Source organism: Mytilus edulis, chromosome 10, assembly GCF_963676685.1.
Source record: "Mytilus edulis chromosome 10, xbMytEdul2.2, whole genome shotgun sequence".
Taxonomy (NCBI): Eukaryota; Metazoa; Mollusca; class Bivalvia; order Mytilida; family Mytilidae; genus Mytilus; species Mytilus edulis.
In genome coordinates, this window is record NC_092353.1 from 53,029,621 (window position 1) to 53,050,380 (window position 20,760).

General features: G+C 32.5%; 1 long non-coding RNA gene across 1 annotated transcript; it reads right to left on the minus strand.

Moving 5' to 3' along the window:
• Window positions 1-2,191: 2,191 nt before the first annotated feature.
• Window positions 2,192-10,620, minus strand: LOC139492487 (uncharacterized). Its single transcript, XR_011656857.1, has 3 exons — window positions 10,519-10,620; window positions 7,387-7,416; window positions 2,192-2,377 (listed from the first exon to the last, which is right to left on the minus strand). It is a non-coding gene; the product is annotated as an uncharacterized lncRNA (long non-coding RNA).
• Window positions 10,621-20,760: the final 10,140 nt, after the last annotated feature.

A 20,760-nucleotide genomic window follows, 5' to 3' on the forward strand; every position in this document is an offset into this window, starting at 1 on the left:
TCACACGTATATCCAACATCAATAAATGCTTGAGGGCATGTTCGATTGAAGAAAGTTCTACGAATAATTTCGCACAGATCGTCGTAAAAACTGAAAATAGAATTATTGTTCTCTCAAAAAGGGATCTTTTGAATCATAGCTAAACAATGACTAGATAGAAAAAAAAGCCTTTTCATTGTAAATTTACGTTCCTTCATTTCTATAATGACGTCATAAATAGTACTCATTTTGATATTCCACTAAAAAGTCGAGGAAAATGGGTAAATATTCATCGATTATTGGACATGAAATATAGAGCGCATACGTCGACAAGTAAGAACTTGTGTAATAATGTTTGTAAAGACATTGTATATATGACTAACTTGAATATATGGTTTGTCGACGCTCTATGTTTCATGCACCTAACATGCCTAAATTTGGTTGAAATCCTTGCAATTTTGTCACATTTTGCCAAAATCTCTTATCTTGACATATTTGAAATATAAAATTCAACGCTGTAGAATAAAAAATATCTTAAAGTCAACTTAAAACATGTTTTATCTTGTAACATTGAACTTTATGATCGGGGCGAAATATGGTCCTTGTCGAATATACTTTCTGATTTACAATACCATCATTTGAATGACCAGTAAAAGTCAATAATATTTCAATAAACCTAAAACTTACACATATTAAGAAACTTCTACTATTATGATTTGCACCACGTGACCTGGGTTCTTTTGATAATTTTCTTCACTTTAGTTGTGAAATAAAATTATCAATTAGTATATTCACCAGTAAGTCTTGTGTGAACAAAATGCACTTCTGGCGTATTAAATTTTAAATCTGTTGCCTTTTGTTAGCTATTATTCGTGTTTCTTTGTCAATGGTGTTCTCCTATTTATTTGTATTGTAGTCCTGTAGTGTTGTGTTGTCATTTTAATGTTATATTTCACATGGCCATAAAAGAGGGAGGTTTGGCATGCCACAAAACCAGGTTCAACCTACTAATTTTTCCTTTAAAAATGTCCTGTACCAAGTCTGGATTATGGCCATTGTTATATTATAGTTCGTTTATGTGTGTGTTACATTTGAACGTTGTGTTTCCGTTGCGTCGTTTGTTTTCTCTTATTTTTGAGTGTGAATTCATATTACCATAAGACGTGTCACGGTACTTATCTATCCCAAATTAATGTATTTGGTTTTGATGTTAGTTGTATTTGTTATTTTCATAGGATTTTGTCTAATGCTTAGTCCGTTTCTGTGTGTGTTACATTTTAATGTTGTGTCGTTGTTCTCCTCTTATATTTAATGCGTTTCCCTCAGTTTTAGTTTTTTGCCTCGATTTTGGTTTTTTCCATGGATTCATCAGTTTTGAACAGCGGTATACCACTGTTGCCTTTATTTACGGAAAAACCAGTCTGTTTCCGTCTTGAATTTTAAACCGACGATAAATTCCCTAAGATGATATTTACAAGTTATTGTGTAATTCTAATGGAAAATGCACAATGTTTAACTATTTACATAATGGGCAGAATGAAATAATCATGGTTAAAAAATTGCTTCGACCTAGGGATTAGACTTTCATTTTATATAGGGTATGTCTTATCTTATATGGCCAATATGCAAAATTGCAAAATTACAAAGAACCCATAATTTTCCGTATGCTCCTTGAACAAGTAGTGGTAAAATTAAGAAGGATACTCGGTGGAATACTGTACATCATATTTTATTCTTATATAGCAATATGGCCAGTACAGATTCATTTTGAGATTAAAAAAAATAAATGTTCTAGAAACGAAAACAGCACTAGCAATCTAATCTTATCACAAAATTTTAGTCGAATTCTTGTTTCATTTGAGAATCTATGAATTACAAGGCGGGCATCTTAAATTCACGTTGATTGTCATTTGTATATTTACAAAAAGACAAACTAACAGTTGCATACGTGTGCATGTATATAATGAAAGAGTGATTTTTTTTCATTATACCTTATACATTGCTGTAAAGAATTTGTTTAAAAATTTTATTTTTTTTACAAAAAGGAAATGCATTAAAGAACCGTTGCAACTGTCCCAATTTTTTTTGTCTTTCCAAAACTCAGGAGGATTATAACTTGTCTATATAAAATATGGAGTAAGGTATCAATTTAGTTAATATTAAAATAGTTGAATGAAAATCTATACTAACCATGTACCTATCTGATTGTTACATGGCACAGCATGCGAATTACCCATTAGTATCTTATCCAAAGTAACGTTCAATCGCAAAGGATTGTATCCACCAATTCTTCGATTGATCCTGATATCGTAAGCAGAAGTAATATTTCCTGGAATACGTATAGGTTTTGGAGATATGTCCAGATATGAAAAGCTGATAGAACGTGTTGCTGGTATACCTAAAAACACAACTGAATATAAATTTAAGTAGAAAAAAAAATGTGTTACAATGAACAACACTGTTTCCTGTTGAGGAGTTTGTAATTATCTGTAGTATCAATTAACCAGCTCAAGCGTATTAGTTAAAGATTTGTCCACTTCATATATTCAGAGTATTGAAGATCGTACATATTCTGTCATGGTTGCGTTGCTAGAAATATCCTGATTTAAGTATCTTATGAAATAAAGAGTTCACTATGGTACGGCTGAAGTCTATTTTCCAAATGTTTAACAAATGGGAAAATGACTAATTGCTTTGAATTCCTTCTTTTGTATCTTCAACTTTTGTCAAAGGACACTACCATAAAATTGATAAAAATTAATCTGCAATAAAAGAATAAAACTATAACAGAAAGTGACTTAATATGATAGTTCGTATTTGATAGCATATATAGTCTATCGAAACTTAAATACTCATCTAGCGATGGTCTAGGAATGTGTTAAATTTTAGAAAAGGGGAACAAATCGTTAGACAGTTCTTTATAATCACGAGTAATGGTAAATTATCTGTATTAATGACATATAACGAGAACTACAGCATAACACACGTAGAATTGTTTTCCTCGCTTATGCCGGAGTGATTTGCTACACAGCAATAGCTATTTTTAGTTAGGCCACACCAATTTAGTTTATTGTTCTACGGATTTTTGGACTCCAAAATTTGGGCCTAGCGATCGATTTGAAAATTTAACAAAAAAAATATTTAATTTGCTAATTTTTTAGGCGAATCTTGAAAAGTAAAGGCGAGCGATTATATTTGTTTTTTGTAAACATAAAATAGTAGGCTTTGATACAGACCAAACAGCAAGCTATAAAGGACCCCAAAATTATAAGAGTACACAATTCCAACAGGAAAACAAACGATCTAATTTATATATCCAAACGGGACAATACCAATAAACAACATAAATAAACGATAACTGCTGAATGGCAGGTCCCTGAATCAATCAGGACAGGTGCATAAACATGTAGCGGCTATGGATAGTTTTGTTTCGCCAGCATACAATATAATTGCAGTAGAAGGCAAATCCTTCAAAAGTTCTTTGTACTTTATTCTAACAACGAACATTTTTTTATAGGGAATATAAGTAAGGGGGAAAGAACCCAATTTTTTGTTCTTTGCAGGTATTTTCACTGCTATAAATATAAATCAGAGCACTCCCACTTTGGATAAAAAGGTTTCATGCTGAAACAAATATTTTCATAGATATTTACACAGACTGTGATTTTAAAAACAAATGTTAATATCTTTTCATAATATTTACAAAAAAAACGGTGCGGGAAAAGGACATGATAACATTTCCGGATGCGGGAAGCGGGAATTTGAAAAACATAGGTGCGGGCGGTTCCGTCGAACAAAGAATCAAATTGGTGTAGCCTTATCAGCAATTATACATGGAGATTTATCAATAATTTTGAAATAATCTATTACAAGTTACACACGAAAAAATTAGACAATTCATAAATCTTGTGGATGTATATTTTGTCAAATGGTTCATATCGAATTCTTTTAAAACAGTACTGCTTTGGAATAATGATGCACTTTTCTAAACTCTTTTTTTCAAATGGCTCCTAAAATTGCTACGTAGTTTATATATGTTCTTGCCTCTGAAATGTAGGATTGACCTTACCTTGCGAAACGCTATCCTAGATTGATATTTGGGTCTAAAATTACTCGCGAAATAAACTAAAATACACTTTTGGTTTACATTTTTCCAAGGACTTCAGTGTTAAAGTGGATGTACATTGTAGCTTCAAAGCTTCAATTCAATAGTACATTGTATTGAAAATTATGAGCGTATTTGTTTCTTAAGTTTTAATCTAATTTAAACTTAACGTCTGTGTACACTTATGATCATTCCGAGTAATAGATAGAAAAAGAAATATATTTGACTACATAGATATAGGAAGATGTGGTGTGAGTGCCAATGAGACAACTCTCCATCCAAATAACAATTTATAAAAGTAAACCATTATAGGTCAATGTATGGCCTTCAACATGGAGCCTCGGCTAACACCGAACAACAACCTATAAAGGGTCCCAAAATTACTAGTGTAAAATCATTCAAACAGGAAAACCAACGGTCTAAAGCCTCGGTCGCACCTTACCGGATAGCTCGAACGGACGCCTAACGGATAACTTTTTTTTAAATCCGTTCATGTCGGTTTAACGTCCGTTCTTATCCGTTAGACGTCCGTCCATATCCGTTGCATGTCCGTTAAAGCGTACGTTTTATCCGTCGACGTCCGTTCTGTCCGGTTGAAAATTTTGAGCATGTTCAAATCTTTGAACAGACGTCCAACGGATAAAATGTACGTTGAACGTCCGTTAGGCGTCCGTTTTGTACGGTATTCGTCCGTTTGGTGTCCGTTTTGTATCCGTTCCATGTCTGTCTTCACAATCAAGCAGTTTTTAGTCAGGCCAGACATTGTCCTTTGGTGACATTTTGAAGAACAGACCAAAATCATTTACACAGAAACATTTTGAATATTAATACGATTTACATGTATTATTATTGTCGCCTTTAATTTTTCCATATATCTTGTTCATCCGTTTTATCCGGTACGCTTCCGTTAGGTGTCCGTTTTATGCGGTACTCGTCCGTTGGAAGTACATTCGACATACGTTCTGTCCGGTTCGTTTCCATTTCTCGTACGTGGTATATCCGGTGTGTGTCCGTTAGGCATTCGTTACACGTCCGTTTTATTCGGTCAGTACATCAACGGACTCCCAACGGATAACAATTTTGTCAACGGACAACATTTATTTTCATCCGTTAGGCGTCCGTTCGTGCTATCCGGTAAGGTGTGACCGATGCTAAATCTATATAAAAAGCGATAAACGAGAAACAGGTATAAATTACATGAACAAACGACAACTACTGTACATCAGATTCCTGACTTAGGACAGGTGCAAACATTTGCAGCGGGATTAAATGTTTAATGGTACCAAACCTTCTCTCTTTTTCTAAAGCAATAGCATAACATCACAACATAGAAAAACACACGATAAAATATTAATTGGCAGGCTTAACTCAATCAAAAAACGAAAATTAACACACTATGAACGAATAAATTTGATCTGCGATATCTGAATGCAATGCACAGTAAATAAAATATAAGGGACAAAAATTCAAGGCCAAAAAGCAAACAAACAAGTCCAAACAAAGCCATGACAAGACACCACTGCTAAATATTTAACCCTTAAAAATAATCATTTTTAAAAAAAAAAACGGTTTTAATAATACAGGTAAATGAAAAATAACTTTGTCGTTTTAGGTATACTACAATTATGTGTATAAAATTCTTCCAATAATTAGGAATACCAAGAAGTTCTGTCATATAAATACATAGACACAAATTGGGGTAAATATCAACAATAAAACTATACAATTAGAGCTAGCTAAAACTTCCCTGTACAGATTAAGGGAGAATAATCTTGAACTTCATACAAATGTAGTACCAAAATTTGAAAATTAGAAGATATTCCAAATAATCAAAGCTGGTATATTGGCAAGATCCATATCAATATAAAATAACAAAAAAGCATTATAAGCAGTATCAACAGTTCGAATTAATAAGAAAATACATTTTGAGAGTACTCGCAGTTACTGACAGCTAGTTAAAAGCCAAAAACAATTAATAATATAAAAAAAAACATGTATCAGAGACTAAAATCAACTAAAACACATTCCATCAATTAAGTATTTTAACGTCATAAACAGTCCAGAAGACATGACTTGTGCAATGCCAAAAATAAATGTAACGACAGGTAGTAGGATAATGAGGAGCGACTTCTATAGAGATAAAAATTAACGTGTTTGTGTCGCTGTACATCCCGCCTCAAAAGAACATACAATTTAGTTATGTTTAAATTTGCTAATGACAAAATCGATATAAGGGCCAATGTAAACTATATTCAGAGATCTAATTACAATATTGGTACGATAACCCTTACTTATAAGTTTTTTATGGTTCGATGAGTTTAAACGGATCACATTGTGATTTCCTCGCTTTGAGTACAATATTACCGTAAAATTTAGGATGTGAAATGACATTTTTAATAAGTTTTCTACAGGTACACAATTTATGTAAATAATGGCAACATTTTAAACAAACATGTTATTCGCATATCTATGTACATGTCAAGGTTTTACCGAGTGTAAGCACAGTGGGCAAACGATGACAAAAGCGATAACTAGTAACATGTGGCGTATCTTCCTCTGTTAAACGGAAACGATTATATTTTGATTGAAAAGAACACCAATGTAAAAAATGAAGCACAGATCCTTCATTTGACTTAGAACAAAACAAATATCTTTTTCAACAAATGCCTCGTTATATATTAAGTTACAAAGTTGTATATTTCTAATAACGATTTCTATCAATGGTGTACATTGTTACATTGATAAAATAAATGCTCAAGAGTTTCAATATTATCATTTTCATCACATAAATGACATTTCCCATTAGACATATGCATTATTTGTAGTCTATTTTCGGTGTAAATAATCCTGTGTATACATTTCCATTGAAATTCTTTAAATTGTCTATTATTATCCATTTTACTAAGATTAAGCTAAATTTGTTTCCAATTTATATTTTCGATATACAAATTTTCCCATTTTGTTTGACACTAAGGGGTCTTAGTTATGTCCAAGATTAACTGAAGGAAGATATATATTTTAATGTCAAGCCTTTGATTTTAAGGATTTGATTTTATTATTTTTGTATGAATTGATCAAACCCCAATTAGATTCTTTTATAATTTTGTTAATTAGAAACGATTTCTTGAATCACTTGCTCGTAAAAGGCAATTGCTATACAGAAAAATAAATTTAATATGCTATTGTACAAAACTAAACTATTTTATCAACTAATAAATGCAGGTACATACTCTTTATTCTAGTTGATACATACAGTGGTTTTATTATTATTATAATAAAAGAGTATTAAACAGAATACATACTGCAGTCTTTCCATCTCCACAAAGGTAGTGCTAAAAATACAGAAAACGAAAACATCTTTTTTTTTACTTTTCTTTTCACAAAAAAAGAGGCTCATAAGACCTTTATAGTATTTACCTGCAATTTCAGTGTCAGGCATTTAACTTATTTGTAGATCTCACTTATGTATACCGTTTTTCTCTCTTTCTATAATATTATATAAGATAATCACCCTAACCGGTAACATTTCCTAACAATAAGCTATTTCTTAAAATAACCCAACAATGAAATGTCCTATTAGTCTTTAGACGACTTCACAGTTAGATCTAAACAAGTTTAACAATTACAAAAAAGGTACACCTATATATGCGAGTTTTGTTCTTACCGCTTGAGATGAGAGCTAATGTTTTATGTATTTGACCTGCCGTCACGTTTTTAAAAAGATGAAATTCCTAAATACTATCTATAAACAAGATACCATTAGTAGCATTGAATTAAAGTTTTCAAGTGTTTGCACGAGTAGTTTCAGAGCAGAAAATTAGTGAAAAAGTAATAAGTCCTTTACAAAAAAAGGTAAAAAAAAGTGTTTAGGGCAATTACTCCTTGATGGGTCAATTGACTTTTTTGATTATGCTGACTTATTTCTAGAACTTACTTAGCTGAACTTGTACACATTTATAATTTCTCTCTATTTATACTAACATTCAAGAAAAGAACAAAACAAGAATGTGTCCATAGTACACGGATGCCCACTCGCACTATAATTTTCCATGTTCAGTGGACCGTGAAATTGGGGTCAAAACTTTAATTTGGAATTAAAATTAGAAAGATCATATCATAGGGAACATGTGTACTAAGTTTCAAGTAGTTGTGACTCTAACTTCATCAAAAACTACCTTGACCAAAAACTTTAACCTGAACTTCGCACTTTCATTTTGTATGTTCAGTTGACCATGAAATTGGGGTCAAAACTATAATTTGGCATTACAATTAGAAAGATCATATCATGGGGAACATGTGTACTAAGTTTCAAGTGGATTGGACTTCAACTTCATCAAAAACTACCTTGACCAAAAACTTTAACCTGAAGTCGGACGAACGAACGAACGGACGAACAAACGGAGGCACAGACCAGAAAACATAACGCCCCTCTACTATCGTAGTTGGGGCATAAAAACAGAAACATTTTATTAAAATTGTTTTCAACACTAGCCTTTTAATTGTTGTCTGAAAATTTCATAACAAAAATATCATGACCCGTTTATCACTGCAATTCCTATAAATTTTGCTTTATTGTTTTTTGATATAATTGAACCAAAAACTGCCTTTGTCCCCTATGTTCCAATTTTAGTCACAGCTGCCATGTTTGTTGATGGATCAAAACTTTCAATGCAATTGTAAACTAGATACCATATGGAATTTTCAGTTAAAATTTGAAAGTATTTTGCCCATTATAAGAAAAAGATTTGGGAAAGTCATAGGCTTGCACATTTGAATATCTTGTCAATACTACTTTTTACACTTTCTCTTTACCTATTGAAAGATAAGAGATAATAAACTAAAACAGTAAAATTTCAGAAAAAAATCGACGACTGACAGACGATGACGACGAACAGACGACGACGACGAACAGACGACGGACGCCAAGTGATGAACTAAGGTCACATGTCCCCTTTGGGCCCGGTGAGCTAAAACAATGATAGTGTGATCACCACTATTTGACATTAAGCTTAAGTGAATTGTGTTTTTTTATCACTAAATACATGAATAAAATTTACTCAAATTACTTACAATTTAGAGTAAGAATAATCTTTTTTTTTTGTTAGTCTTGTAATTTTAGCTAAATATTGTATGTTAGTGTTGTTCCCCACAAAACTTTTTTTATTTTATTCGTTGTTTGAATAATTGAAACTACAAGTTTTATGTAGTGTTATTCCTCGAGATCAGGACATGAAAGAAAGTCATTATTATAGTATTCTTAACTTTTAAACAAAAATATTGCAAACGACCCTAATAAATTGTTTTGATACTAGTCAAGTATTTATCAGATATTGGACAACCTAATTAATAGCTGAAAACTAATTATGTTAGCAGAAAAATACGAATAAATGACTATATATGTATTTATATGTACCTACACGCATCTCTAAAATACGATCCGACATAGAAGTTATCGCTACATGTATAAGTATTCGAGTTTGTTGTTGGTTTAAATGGTTCAAGAAGGCATCACCTATCTAATTAGTTATGAAAGGTACCAGGATTATAATTGTATACGCCAGACGCGCGTTTAATCTACATAAGACTCATTACTGACGCTCAGATCAAAATAGTTATAAAGCCAAACAAGTACAAAGTTGAAGAGCACTGAGGACCCAAAGTTCACAAAACGTTGTGCTAAATACGGCTGAGGTAAACTATTTCTGGGATAAAAAAAATCCTTAGTTGTTCAAAAATTCTAATTTTTGTGACAGGAAATTTATAGGAATTACCATATAACTGATATTCATGTCAAAACCGAAGTGCTGACAACTGGGCTGGTGAAACCCTCGGAGACGAAACATCCACCAGCAGTGGCATCAACCGAGTGTTAAAAGTTATTAAAGGTACCAGGATTATAATTGTACACGCGCGTTTCGTCTATATAAGACTCATCAGTGACGCTCAGATAAAAATAGATATAAAGCCAAGCAAGTATAAAGTTGACGAGCATTGATGACCTAAAATTCCAAAACATTGTGCCAAATACGGCTAAGGTAATCTATTCCTGGGATAAGAAAATCCTTAGTTTTTCGAAAAGTTTTGTAACAGGAAATTTATCCAAAACAAATACCATATAATTGATATTCATGTCAACACTGAAGTGCTGTCTAACATAATATCGGCATGCGTGTAACCTCTAGATCTGTTAACGGAATATGTTTTAAAGATTTTTTTAAGATTTTAAGGACAGTACAATATAAGACATCCCTATTCCTTATCACTTTATCAAACTGATCTAAAGCTTACAAAAGCAAAACTTCAATGTCATAGTTTTATGAACGCTTCTCTGTAAACGCAAATAAACCCTTGTACAATATACTTTTTCTTGGTAAATTTTATGTTACTATTTGCTTAATGTGTACGTTTATTGGGTATAGTATTTAGTATCCTACCTGTCTCACATGTAGACCCAGTATATCCATAAGAGCAAGTACAGTCATACCCATTCGGACCTTTTCGACATGAGCCATGATTACATGGATTTGGCATGCAAGCTGGGGTAAAAATTAAATGATTAAATATGTATTTTCATCGACTTGATATACTGGTGACTTGCATAATGACCATATTTTCCCTTAATTATAGAAGTAAATATAAACATGAAATTAAGTGATGTCGCGTAAGACAAAAATGTTAACTTTCAATACATTGTAAATCTTAAAAAAATAGCGAAATTGAAGTCATCTCTTCGTGCATTTTTATGAATGCCATCACGAGTTGATTGACCGATATTTAGCTTTGTTCAAAATGTTGTTTAAACAATCCCGTCCTCTTTCCACAGATGTGAACTACCAAATTAGATTTATCCCTGTATTTGCACTTAAATGAGCAACAAAAAAGGGTGCCACATGTGAAACAAGATCTGCATAGATGTCTGGAGCACCTGAGATAACCCGACATTTGTAATCGGCCTCGTATTGTTTAGTCTTTAGTTTTCAATGTTTTGTTTTGAGTACTTTTGCTTGTCTGTTTTCTCTTTAAATCATGGCGATATCAGTTTAAGGTCGTAAAGGAGATGCGAAAGATACCAGAGAGAGATCCAAATTTATAAGTTTTACAGCCTTCAATACCTAATCTGTGGTAGTTTGTATAACCAAAAGTTTTGAAATTTGTTTTTTTATTCGTGAAAGGGTAGGTTTATCACTGTTAAATATACATAGTATGGAACGCCGGAACTGTCTTATAGTGTAAACATTTAATGTGTTCTGTCGCTTTGTCTTTACGTCCTGTCGTTTCTTCTTTATGTTATGTGCAAATGTCTGTATTTCATGACACGGCATCTCTGTGTTATGTCAAATTAGTTACTTGTTTGGTCAAACAGTAGTATGATATGTCATTGCTAAACTTTGTTGTGTACAATAGGCATTACATTATGCTTTAACTACTATATATTCTGTGAATACTTCGAAACTTTTTGATCAACCATCTTTACATTCTCTCATATTTTATCTATGTTGTGTCTACTCTTCTTTTACGTAAGTCAGTTAAAAATTGCGTCCTGTCCTAAATGTGATTGTTATGCCGAATATTCTAAAGATTTTGATTTGATACACCTTTGTTCTATGTAAACATCATGATATTATAGTCTTTTGGACTTATGTTGTGTTTATACATATGTATCTCCAGTGAAAAACACAACACATCATTGTATAATTCATATGCGTTTTGCCGAACAATTGATACTCTATGTGAGCATTCATTACGTCATGTGCAAATGCCTTTTACATCATGTGCAAACAACTTATACGTTTTGTGCAAACTTCGTTTACCTAATGTGCAAACATCGTTTACCCTATGTGCAAACATCGTTTACCCTATGTGCAAACATAGTTTACCTTATGTGTAAACACCTACTGCGTTATGTGCAAATACCTATTAAGTTATTCATAAAAACTACATCATTATGTGCAAACACTATTACGTTATGTGCAAATACCGCTGACATTATGTGCAAACACCGATTACGCTATGTGCAAATGCCTATTACATTATGTCCAAACATCTATTACTTTATGTGCAAACACCTATTACGTTATGTCAAAACACCAATTACGTTATGTGCAAACACCTATTACGTTCTGGTAAACGCTTTTTTGACACAGATTAAAACAAAACGCATCAGTGATATACACTTTGAAAATTAAGAAAATTATAAGTTTTAGCTTTCTAAAAAGCTCTGAACTACTTCGCTATATTCTTTTTCAAGGTAATATCCATTGGATGCTGAATGTAAACTGAAGGTAATAGTTGTGCATCGGGTTGTTGATTTAGTATTGAAATGTGGTATTTTTATGTACTGATTGATATAAAAATGTTATATAAATATTTAGTTTTTAGGGAAAATTATGTTGTTCTACTTTAAGAGTGTGCGTTATACATCCTTTCTTTTTATATTTTGTTCACTTTACTTGTTGAAAATTAAAATATTTACAAATATATAGACACGATTCCCGAGATGTGTCTCTCTGGAGGTGTGCCTAGATTGACAAAAGTCATAAAATACATTTAATGCATTTTTGAAAACATTGTACAGGAACATTGTTCAGCAAACAAATCGTGCATATTGCAGATTAGCAATGCAAATAAAGACGTTTTAATGGTTGATATTTTTATTTTCAATTTCAGTGTGTAATATATGCATAATAAAACGACCATGAATTAATAACATTTGATCTGAAATGTAATACACATAGTTAATTTGATGGCTTAATATCCTCAGAAGAGAACAGTCTGTAATTTTTTATTTCATTTAAGCCAATAGTTGTTGCTGAATATCAGCCACATCATGAAGCAACCAAACATAATTTATATGTGGCAAGTACATTTTGTAGTTATTTCAAGATGGCGTGTATATCGACTGAAACTAAAAGCTCTGTCCTGTTATTCGAAGCAAAAAAAAGCTACATGTAAAAAAACAAAATGCTACCTCATTTCTTTACGGAAAATTGACACAGAAATTAACAACTTTAGGTCACCGTACGGCCTTCAACAATGAGCAAATCCCATACCTCATAGTCAACAATAAAAGGCCCTGAAAAGATTATGTAAAACAATCCAAACGAGAGCACTAACGGCCTTATTTATGTAATTTTCTCTTTCATCAGCATCAAGCGGATCATTTCATAGGTCGCCATATCTTGCATACATAATCATAACATGGTTTTGGAAGGCATTGAATTACATTTATGAATTGCAGACTTTTATACATTATATATGCGTCTATTTAGATTATATTGACCGAGGACGAAGATATTTTCTCGCCACCTCTTATCTTGTATTTTTTTTTAATTAGCAGGGAGTTTTGACAAAACTGAGTCCCGAGCCCCCTCTTAATCAAACTGCTTATAGATCCAACAAACGCAGCTCCATCATTTTCAAAAATTCTGGTTCCGCCACTGGTCATTGAATGAGAAATCAAAAAGAGAAAAAAAAGTAGGTCCGTGTGTTTGTTTATTAAATGATATCTTAATGAACAGCTTCTCTATTTATTTTACATCGGATGACAGCGAGGGCATTCATGCGTATTGCTGTCATCTAAATTTCCATTACGTAACCTTCGTTTTGAAATAATAACCGATCTATACACATGATAATAATAAATACGGGGACATTATCGAGTGCAACATTACATTCTATCACTAGTCCTTAATTCATTTTAAATGGATACTCCAAAAAATATATTTTTTTTAACATAAATTAATAATATGAAAATGTCGTTAAACTCGTTAGATACATAAATAAAGGAAAACATCTTTAATATTTATACACACGTACAGAAAAAGTGTGTTGCCGCATGCGGAAGAATATCTCAAGAACGTTTGCAATCTCCCATGCAGAGCTATCTGTCTTTGCTCCCTCTCTCTGCGTGGGACATTGAACGTTTTGCTGGAAAATATGAATGCCCACTCAAATTCAATCTATTAGAAAAATCGAATTATTACAGAAGAGTGTCCACCATGCACTTGCACAGCACTATAATTAATATAGTGCAATAGAATGATATACAAATGGATGAAAATTATATATACATGTAACTGTAATTTACAAATATTAAAATAATGTATAACAAAAAAAACTTAGAGTTTACTGATTTGTTTCACTACTACGATAGTCCATCAGCTAGTTTTCAAAAGCGTTCTAGTTAAGGAGTTTGTGTTACACCCCAGGGTACCGCAACTTTTTTTGATAGAATTCAACTTCAGTATCTTATTGATAAAATACAAGGTGTTAGACCCCAAAAAAAGTGTCAAAAAGAGGTTAAAAAACGTCCCTTACAATGGTCCCCTTATTTAGCTATCACGACTAAGTAATTTTTAATTAATTTTTTTTAATATAAAGAGACTGAAAAAAAATAAAGTATAGGTTAAAACAACTAAAACAGATATAAAACTATCATATTTAATGTAAAACTAAAGATTTTTTGTTTAAAAAAAAGTGTGTATTTACATTACAAACAATCCGATTTTTTGGGGTTAAAATTAAGGCATATTTTCTCATTTCATAAAGAAATTCGTAATACAATTATCCGTTTTTGTGAATTAAACTTTAAAATTGACCAGTATGCAATGTTTAAACTATTTGCAGTATGTATATATCGTCTAAAATATGAATTATTCAATAATACATATGTACGTGCAAATACTCGTGAAATACCGGAAATCATCAAATTACCGTCTTCAATTCAGTTGACAATATATTCACACATACGCACTTTAAGCTTATCAATTTGCAACTGAAATCAAACATTTAGTTGTCGATCATGTTGTTTTTTTGAGACAAATTATTTTATAAAGTAAATGTGTAACAAAATATTTATGAAAAAAATACAAATTAAAGTTAATTTTTTGCGTTTTGAAAAGGTGCACTCTATCGAACTCAATAAAAGTGTGCTTGTTTACATTTTGTGTTTTAGCTATGTGGTGATTGAGTTAAGATTGTTAAGTCTTTCAATCGACAAACATTGCTTTGAACGTAGGTCAGTTGGGGAATTTGTTAAGACTTTTTACTTTCTTTGGCACACAATTATGTCGATTTGACATACCATCTGGTTACTATTTATTTGCTTTTCGTAATATTTACATTGTTCCTCATTTGATAGTGCTTTTTATCATTTTTCTTTCCTTTTTAATTGGATATATTGCTTCACTATTGTTTTATAAATTTTGTACATATTGTCACACTACATGTGCTTTTATAGCAGTCATTGGGAAACGGTTTGGCGATGCAGGGCTGGGCGATCTCCTGTTGGAGTCTGGAGTTATTGGGTCAGGTTCTTTGACTGGACTATTTTAAGGTAAACATTATAATCGAGCGCTGCGATTGCTCAAAATTGTATCGGAAGCTTTTGAACGATTACGTTGGGAAGCATTTGGTTCTTGGCTTAATTCAAATGATGAGAATGAATTTCTCGATCCTAATTTTCAGCATCTGCTTTGTCAAACTTAGTTCAAATCAGACAAAATTTAACAGAAAACAACTTAAAAACCTTGCTAATTTCACCTTCTGTTGGTAAACTATTTGAGGCATTTAGTGTATATTGCAATCTAAGTGAGGGACTAATGAAAAAGTTCTGGAATTCTTACATAGAAATGGTCGAACTTTTATTGGTATGTATAAGAGCAACAAGGGAAGGTAAGTGGGAACTTCATGTGGCATGTGTTGAAATAATGTTACCATGGTTTTTCGCATATGACCATCAAAACTATTCCCGATACATGTCAGTATATTTGCTTCACATGCAAAATCTGCAAAATACATATCCTGATGCCCTGATGTATATCTTTCATCGGGTGATTTTTGTGTTCAGAGAAGCTCTCGTGGATTTTCTAGATCTCCAGTTGACCAAACAATCGAGCAAACGTTGAACAGAGATACCAAAATAAGAGATGGCATTGTTGGTTTAAGTTTGAATAAAGGTTCTGTTAAACGTTGTTTGCTAAATGCACATGACAGAGCTTCAATATCATCAAAATGTCGAGATTTGGCATGAATAGTTAATCCTAAAACATCCACACAAACAGAACTTGACAAAACTCGAATGAAATGAGATGAAACTGACGTTTTGAAATTGGTTCAAACACTGCAAAGGTGGACAACCCCATTTGAGACATCTGAGCAGCTATCAGGCTTGTCCTCGGGCACTGTTTCTTCCTCTGAATTAATGTGCAACGCCTATAAAAAGGGAATGTTGGCATCAGACAATTTATCAGTGAACGGCTTGTTCAAAAGTCTATCGGCAAATGGAAGCTATTCCTGAGGAAAGCATGTGGATATTTGATTGCATGGCAGTCATTCAATCCATCACAAGGATACCAAGTACTTTTTCTGATTTGGCAAATGTTGTTTTTAAAACCATCCTTTCAGTTTCAAAATGAGCTCACCGCATTGATTTTGTCACTGATCAGTATCCCACAATATCCATAAAAAATAGAACGGGATCGCAGGTCCTTGGGAGGGCAAATCATAACAATAATTTCGAGACCATCACAATCGTGTCCTCGGCAATGGAGGAAATTGTTGTCAGTTGATAGAAACAAAGTTGCTCTTGTTAAATTCTTTGTGTCGGAATGGATTAAACAATCCTATAGATTTACACTTGAAGGAATTGATTTATTTGTATCACTGTTGAAAATGAAAGTGACAAGTGTAAAATGCACTGAGCTTCTAAGCAAACAGGAAGAAGCCGACAAAAAAATTTTCTTCATGCAAAACACGCAGCTGACAAAGGTTACGATTCCATTGTAATAAAATCAATCTCATGTGGAAGTATTGGCCTGCTATTTTCAGAATCGCATCAGTTCAAATATTATTCTTCTGATAGGTACGTCTTCCAAATGCAGATTATTAAATGTGCAATCAATGTGCGCAAAATTTGGGGAGAATGTTTGTAGAGCACGGACAGGATTTCACGCCTTTAGTGGTTGTGATTCAGTTAGTGCTTTGTCTGGTAAAGGAAAAAGCAAAGCATTTGGCGTTTTGAATCGTTCTGTGGAGTTTTCAGAAGGTCTATCCCGTCTTGGTGAAAATTTTAAAAGAGGTAGGCGAAGAACTGTCAAAAACACTCGAGATGTTTTTGTGTGCTATATATGGATACGATTATAATAACATCAATGAAATTCAGATTTTTTTTTGCAATGCAAAAAACATTCATTGTCATCTACTGCCTCAACAAAAAATGCAATGTTAAAGCACATCAAACGATTCAACTTTCAGGCAAAGATTTGGAAATCTGCTCTATAACACAACACTGTTCCATCGCCAAACAATCAGGATTTGATTGTTAAGAACGATTTGATCAGCATCAATTGGCTAGACCAACCGCCATGATTCCATGTTTTCCCCTTTCTTACCTTTGAATTTATTCAACTGCCATTAGTTACTTGATGTTCTATGTTTCAATGTAAAAAATATACTTTTTTTATCAAGAAAACTAGTATGTATGCTTTGGTTCATTCAACATCATGAATTTTGGATATTACCCTCCCCCTTTTTTTCTTGGTCCTATACGATTTAAAAATTAAATAAAAATTAGCCTCCGTATTAATAAGATATGATTTGTTCAATTTAATAAGGATAATTGTACCGAATACTTGGTTATTTTTTCTTCTTTCTGTATATATGTGTGAAACAAAATTTTTGATATATTCTTAAATAAGACCCCTTTTAACCCCTTTTGGACACTTTTTCAAAAGTCTAACACCTCTTAAAATATTCTTCAGACATTACTCTTTAGACTTATACCAAAAAATTGCGGTACCCTGGGGTGTAACACAGAACTGAAATTTTGCCTTACCAGCTGATGGACTACGATGAGGTTGAATGTATCATCCACGCACGGACTTGTCTCAGAAAAAATATATATCTGTACTTTAACGTCCCTTTCAGGTAAAGAGATGTGATTTGGTTTTCTGAGACAAGTGCTTGTGACCGTCCACAAGAACTTGCGGTCATCCGATGTTCAGTACTTCAGTACTTTGATTCATATCTTTAACATAAAGATGTTCTCAAAAAGTAATAAAACATAACAAGGGTTTTATATTTTTTACAAATGTCTTATTATCCTTATTTTATCTTGATTCATTTTGAGAACTCAAATCGTATCAATGACATACTGCACATTTAAAGATTTTTGAAAACTGGGAGTTAGCTGGTAATTGTTTCATGGTGCTTTAAACGGATGAACAAGAGGGTTCCGAAATTCAAACAATACAAAACATGACAAGTGAACTTTCTTAATTTATAATCAGTAGCAGAAAAATTACAGAAGAATTTAAGCCTTCCCTTTCGTGTTAAAGTCTGTCACAGTTTTCTTTTCGTTATATAGGTGATTTCTTAAAAGAATTTTGACTAAATATGTTACGTCGATTTTCAGGCGTAAAAGATTGCATCAACTTAAGATTGTTTCCGCACTTTGAGGATACATTGGATTGAATCATATGAACTGCATGCCTCGCTAGCTATTAATAAAAAAAAATGTCTCGCTTTAACAGTAGCCGAGAAAAGGGGGACCGATATATCTAAAAATGGCAATATTTAACGGAAACTGTAAAAACATAAATTTTAGAATGATAACATTTAGATCCAATATATAGAATATATCTGTATGAAATTTTATATTTTTTTTAGAATAATGATGTGCAGCGAATCCATTTTATGAACATTTAATTGTGTATTTAGTTATATGTATCAAACCATTCGCGTTCATAACTAAACGCATCGAAGCTTACCGTTTATACCGTATATCCCGCAATAATATTCATTGAATTTTTTCTCTCCGTTCGGAAAATAAGTTGATGTTTCTAATTTATACGAATATCGTTGAAGTATTGAACAAAAAGATAAATTCATATCACAACTGTGGAATAATGTATTGATTATAAATGTACTTTGTCGGTAAACGTGAAATTTGTTTGTACGAGCTTTAGAAACAGGACGAAAAGCGAGGCCTGCCGAATTTTCTCCTGTTTCGCAGCGAGAACTACAAATGTAATTAATACATTTTATATTTCTGACAATGTACATGTATTGTTTACAATTTACACCTGGTATTTGAACATAAGTTGTTTAAATCTTAACCATTGTCTCTGATTTTTACAATTATTGAAACGCGGACTCGAAGAAAAGCCCAAAATGAACTATTACCCAGAAAGAAATATCCATATTGCCGATTGATCAATATGAAAGCGGTTAGCAGGAAAATTTATTTGTACATGAACAAACAAAGCAAAAAAAACTGTGTTTATCTGTTATTTGTATACAATAACTAGCTAATTGCAGGATAAAAGCGAATTACTTAACTGTAACCGTTTTTTTTTTTTAAACTGGTGGAAAAATTAAATGGGGTAAAAAAGTAAATAGATTAGCTGACTATGCGGTATGGGTGTTTTGTTAAAGGCCATCAGGGAATCTATTGTTATTTATTTCTTTGTCATGTGGTCTCTCGTGGACAATTGTCTCATTGACATTCATACCACATCTTTTTTATAGATAGTCAGCTATTTTTTTAAATTCATAGGGAAAATTATGTTATGATGACCATTTTAGCAACGAAATTATTTATTTATTCTTATAGCATGTATAGACAACAAAAGAAACGGTATGCACATCACTTATAAAAAAAATAATAGAAGAAAACAATAACAATTTACTAGAATATGTATTTTTTTGTATCGTTCTTGATGACACGGTTCGAAAAGTTACCGGACCAAATACGGATAAATGAAAGTCATTATCTGGAGTTTCAAGTTGCGGTATCTAATTTCGATTATGGCCAGTGAAGGTGAAACAAGGCTGATAACCTTTTCATTCAGAATAAATATGTGTATGCGTTATTTTGTGGATTACAGGATAAGACAGGTAAAAAAAAATAGTTTTTTTTAGAGAAAATGCAGCTTTTTGTTACACCCTTCTTCCTGTCTGATCCAAAACCAGATTAAATTTTTCCAAAATCCCTGTTTGTTTAAAAAAAAAAGAATGACAGACAAGAGGGGCGGGTCACCTGACCACCCCTTTTCAGGACACCCACCCGTCTCAACACGCCTTGTCAGGGACGGAGGAAATAGTAAGTCTTAGGAAGGTTATTCAGAATAATATTCACAACTGTTAAAGGAAATGAACGAAAATAAAATCTTAAACATTTTGTAGGATTCCTTAGCTGCTACATGAATCGTGGGATACGTCATTACATGTGTAGCATTAATTTAGTACACGTTTCTCGCTACATGAAAACCCTACTGGAAGGGTAATAACAAATCATCCTAGTCTCTTGTGAAGATTTGTCACATTGGCATTCGTACCACATCTTCCTTTTTATATCGTATTGTTCCTTTCGGTTGCATCATTAGAAACTAGAGTCGTGTCTGTATATTGGTTAAAATTTTCAACAAGTGAAGTGAACAAATTTTCAAAGCATGGATTCACTTATAGGGTCTTTGCATCGGAACTAAACATATTTATTTAAAAAAACAGTTGTTGGCATGACACGGGTTACGTTCTTCTCATATATTTTATGATAGTATGATACTAAACCCCTGACGGGAGGGATTGTGCCTGATATTCATATGATGAAGACATAATCTTTCTATCAGTTTAATTGAGGTCTGGAGCTGGCAAGTCAGTTAACTACTAGTATAGTC